This window comes from Petromyzon marinus, chromosome 57 (assembly GCF_048934315.1).
Source record: "Petromyzon marinus isolate PM22_M1 ecotype Great Lakes invasive population chromosome 57, UKy_Petmar_22M1.pri1.0, whole genome shotgun sequence".
In the NCBI taxonomy this organism is placed as follows: domain Eukaryota; kingdom Metazoa; phylum Chordata; class Hyperoartia; order Petromyzontiformes; family Petromyzontidae; genus Petromyzon; species Petromyzon marinus.
The window spans coordinates 841,982-847,836 of NC_133723.1; positions in this window are offsets into that span (position 1 = coordinate 841,982).

A 5,855-nucleotide genomic window follows, 5' to 3' on the forward strand; every position below is an offset into this window, starting at 1 on the left:
TTTCTAAACATAACTTACTTAATTATATGACGACAATAATGCGTTTTATATATCCAAGACATTGTGATAAGCGGGCCCTGCTACATTGGCCAATTGTTTTATTCAAAATAGTTTTTTGACAAGTGTGAGAATTTGTTGACGAGTGTGAGAGGACAGAGAGAACCCGGACAAAAACCACCACGCATATGAATGACACTCAAGAGGTCTTCACAGATTAATTGCATCTCCAGATAATGTCCAAATCCAATCAACTGAACTCAACCGTAGACTCAACTCGTTTGTTGTACTGCCACTGATCCACCCCGCAGCCCCACGCCACATTGTGGCCGTGGGCTGCTTTGTGAGCGATGGCTCCGCAGCACCTGTCGTGGTGGTGGCGGTCTCGCACCCAAGGGCCAACCAGGCTCAACCCGTACTTGGGCTTCTGAGATCCGCCGAGATGTATGTACTGTATGTATGTTGAACTTCTTTCACACCGTACGTAGCCAACCGTACTAATCGGAGGTGTGGGGGAAAGGGCAACACACTAAACACACAACTGTTTTAAACAAATGAGTTTTCAATCAAGATTTAAAAGTGCATAGATCCCGTGGCTTCCTAATATCGGAAGAGCGTTCCAGACGGCCGCAGAAGCGTATCTCAAAGCACGATACAGTGACCGCCTTTGTTCTATGGCTAGCCACAAGCAGCTGCGAGGATGTCCGGAGTTCGCGTGATGGCTTATCTTCCTTGACGTTCCTTGGTATTGTGGTTCATTTGTGGCAAGCACTTTGTGTGCAGTGAGCGCGACCTTATAACGCATTCCTTCAGCAACCGGAAGCCAATGTAGCTCAGCGAGCACTGGACGGAGATCGGGCCCTTTCAGGGCGGGTTGGGTCGTGATTCCAAATCAGTAAATAAGAAACAAAAGACAGCCGGACAGGTGCCGATGGCTATTTTTATGAAATGCCAATCACAGCCTTCACGAGTAGGGCGGCTGTGTGGGGGTGGTGGGGGGGGGGCAATTTTAATTCCAAAGGGGTTTTAGTGCAGAGGCGCACAGACTCGAGCCACCTGCTGCTGTCCACGCCCCGTTTACTGCCTGCAACTGCCCCCCATCAGCTGACTCTCCGTCAAATAGTGGCCACCCGGGGACGATCAATCAACCATCTCCTCCCCGCGGGGGGACCACCCCGGAGAGTCCAAGAGGCCACCAGCAAGAGCGACAAACAGGCTGTGTTCTTCGCTAGCTCACAGTCCGCCTCTCTTAAAACACCTTCAGTTGGCCTGTATATGCTTCTTTTCTTTAAAATTGAAATATTTATTGAAAATAACCTGGGGCTGTTGATGACACACACAACAGCTCGACAGCCCCCCCTCCGCATCGCTTTGTGAACCCAACAGCTCAAACGTCTTGACACGTTGTTAAAGTGTTTTTTGTTGTGACTGGCATCCGTCATTGCGTCTTGCATGTCCGCTTACAAATGTTTATAGCAGCAACGACAACGCTCGTTTAGCTTGTAGATCGTTTGCAGCGCCTTTGTTAATCTACTGCTGGGTAAAGGCTTCCGCAGGCTGTGTCGGTCACAGGGTGTGTGGCAGCAGCGTTACGTGACAAATAGGGGCCCAGTCAACCACAAGTGGGGCCCTGAATCAACAGCTAAACAAGAATATATTAAAAAGTCCAACAATTAACCATAAATGCTAAAAACATTGTTACAAAAGAAAAAGTATTTCAAAAATTACATAGCTGTAAAATATAGTAGCGCTACTGGTGTTAGTGAACAGCAGTAGCGCTGCTGGTGTTAGTGAACAGCAGTAGCGCTACTGGTGTTACTGAACAGCAGTAGTGCTACTGGTGTTACTGAACAGCAGTAGCGCTACTGGTGTTACTGAACAGCAGTAGCGCTACTGGTGTTACTGAACAGCAGTAGCGCTACTGGTGCTACTGAACACCAGTAGCGCTACTGGTGTTACTGAACACCAGGCTTTTTGCGCATGAAAGCAAGACGCATGATACATTAATTTTGAGTATTCTACCTTTAAATCTCTTTTATTAACACTGTCACTGCGAGACTTACTCTAAGCCCAATACACGGTGCAACTACAATCACATATAGTTATAGCGAGATGGTTACTACCTCGCGTGGTACACAGGAGGTCGTGGGTTCGATCCTGACCCTGACGCCTGCTGCTGTATATTTGGAGTTTGCGGTGTCACCGTGGTCGCGTGGATTGTTCTCCGGGTCCTCCGGGTTTTCCCTCCACATTTAGAATCATGCTATTCAACTATTTGGCTGCTATCCATTTACACACGATAAGCCAATTCGTTGAGCGATCATTTGGTCGCTTCTGAAAAAGATCTGCTACAGTCGCCCTTTTACTTGGTAAAATAAATAAAGGTTTAGTTAAACGAAAGTGTATAAAATGGGGTTAAAACCGTAGCTTTTTCAGTAAAAGTGAGTCGTGAAAGAGGAGGGGGGCCCACAATCCGATCTTGCAAAGCCCCCCGTTGAAACACTGTCGGCAGTTGCGCCCCCGGACGGTCACGAGGGGTTGTTTGTCCATACTTCACCACGCTGATCAGTTCGGGTGAGTGAAGGCTGGGAGAGGAGGGGGGATTGAGGGTCAGGACCGGTTCAGATTTCACTCACCGAGTGAGGTAAGCCCTGGCCCGCGAGTCAAACTCGGCGAGCCAAAGTCCACGGTGCAGTGTGTGAAACACTCACCACCACCATTCGATAATGATAACAATACGATGACAATACGAGACTTAATGTCGCCGGGTGAAACCCCTTTTTGGGAAGGGTGGCTTCTGTCAGGATATTTCAAACCTAAACCAAACAGAACTAAGGGGGGAAGCGTGCGATCATACTCCACCATTGATCGTGCAGGTTGTCCAAGCACGCGGCCAACACAGAGAACTGCAGTGGACCACTTGACTCGCCAAACAAACCCTTACACTCTCAGACAGGGGGGGGGGGGAGGTGGGGCGGTGGCGCTGCGGTTAGCGCACTGCGCTATTAATCGATTCCCGGGCCACGGGCTACCATCGGGGTGGTTCGCGACACCACGAACGATCCTGGGCCACTGCCCTTCCACCAACCCGCACTGACACGCGTGGTGAAGTATGGTCAAAAGAACGCCCGTGGCCGACAGAGCAATCGCTGCTTGAGTGTTTGTGCCTGTGGGAGGAAACGCGAATTCACCATTGACGGCATCGGGAGCCAAGCAGGGTTGCCCCTGGCCAATGCTTATATCGGCGGCCACCATGCATAACAGGTGTTACAGGCTGCGAGGCTACTTTGTGGGCAACAGAAGGGCACGTGTGGAGAAGTCCATTGCGCTGCTATGCCCCCAAGATGTGCGCATGCCACATTCGTTAACACGCACTGAACCAGCGTGGTGAAGTATGGTCACGCTACCCCCACGGTGCACGCTGCGTGTGGAGGCCCTTCATCCAGCAGTGGAACAGCAAAGGGATGCACAGGGGTTGTCTTCGTGACGAGAGGCGCCTTGGCAGCACACGCGCTCCCACGCCATTCATCAATCACACACTCTCAACTCCTTGACTCACCCTCAACTCACCACCTACATCACTCACGTTCTCACTCCCTCACTCACACTCGTCCTCACTCTCACTCACCTCCTCAATCACCTTCACCCCCAGTCACACTCACCCTAACCCTCACTCACCCCCCTATTCTTACACTCACCCTAACCCCGCACTCACTCACCTTCACTAACCCCCACACTAATCCTCACTCACCCCCTCACTCACCCCCACATTCACCTCCTCACTCACCCCCACATTCACCCCCACATTCACCTCCTCAATTACCCCACCTCCACCGGCAAACATTCTCAAACTCACCCCCTCACTCACCACCATACTCAACCTCACACTAAACTCACACTCACCCCCTCACTCACACTCACCCCCTCACTCACCCCCTCACCCCCGCATTCACCTCCTCAATCACCCCACCGCCACCGGCAAAGATCCTCAAACTCACCCCCTCACTCACCCCCATACTCACCCTCACACTAAACTCACACTCACCCCCTCACTCACCCCCACTCATCCACACCATAGCCCTCACACGCACTTACCCCCATACTCACCCTCACACTCACTCACCCCCATACTCACCCTCACACTAAACTCACACTCACCCCCTCACTCACCCTAACCCTCACACTCACTCACTCTCAACACTAAACTCACTCACCCCCTCACTCACCCTAACCCTCACACTCACTCACTCTCAACACTAAACTCACTCACCCCCTCACTCACCCTAACCCTCACAATCACTCACTCTCAACACTAAACTCACTCACCCTAACCCTCACAATCACTCACTCTCTACATTAAACTCACCCCCTCACTCACACTCACTCACCCTAACCCTCACAATCACTCACTCTCAACACTAAACTCACGCCCTCACTTACCCTAACCCTCACAATCACTCACTCTCTACACTAGACTCACCCCTCACTTACTCACCCTAACCCTCACTCACTCTCTACACTAAACTCACCCCTCACTCACTCACCCTAACCCTCACTCACTCTCTACACTAAACTCACCCTCACTCACTCACCCTAACCCTCACTCTCTACATTAAACTCACCCCTCACTCACTCACCCTAACCCTCACTCACTCTCTACACTAAACTCACCCCTCACTCACTCACTCACCATAACCCTCACTCACTCTCTACACTAAACTCACCCCTCACTCACTCACCCTAACCCTCACTCTCTACACTAAACTCACCCCTCACTCACTCACCCTCACTCACTCTCTACACTAAACTCACCCCTCACTCACTCACCCTAACCCTCACTCACTCTCTACACTAAACTCACCCCTCACTCACCCTCACTCACTCACTCTCTACACTAAACTCACCCCTCACTCACTCACCCTAACCCTCACTCACTCTCTACACTAAACTCACCCCTCACTCACTCACCCTAACCCTCACTCACTCTCTACACTATACTCACCCTTTACTCACTCACCCTAACCCTCACTCACTCTCTACACTAAACTCACCCCTCACTCACTCACCCTAACCCTCACTCACTCTCTACACTATACTCACCCCTCACTCACTCACCCTCACTCAGTCTCTACACTAAACTCACCCTCACTCACTCACTCACCCTAACCCTCACTCACTCTCTACACTAAACTCACCCTCACTCACTCACCCTAACCCTCACTCACTCTCTACACTAAACTCACCCCTCACTCACTCACCCTAACCCTCACTCTCTACACTAAACTCACCCCTCACTCACTCACCCTCACTCACTCTCTACACTAAACTCACCCCTCACTCACTCACCCTAACCCTCACTCTCTACACTAAACTCACCCCTCACTCACCCTAACCCTCACTCACTCTCTACACTAAACTCACCCCTCACTCACTCACTCACCCTAACCCTCACTCACTCTCTACACTAAACTCACCCCTCACTCACCCTAACCCTCACTCACTCTCTACACTAAACTCACCCCTCACTCACCCTAACCCTCACTCACTCTCTACACTAAACTCACCCCTCACTCACCCCCACGCCGTGGTCCGCTGTCACGCACCAGTCGCCTTACAAAACCTCTCCCTCGAGAGGGCGTAGTTGGGTCAGTACGAGTTAGAATGGCGCCACATTAGGGACAGTAAACGATTAGTAACACATTTTAAATCACGATGGGAAAAAAAGCCCACGCGAAAATCGTCGCAGGAATGAGCGTCCGTTTGAGACTTGAAGGGCGGTTGTGAGTTGGGCACGTCAGCAAGCGTGATTATTGTGAACTTATCGCGTTCACTTTTACAGATGTACACGGACAAACCCG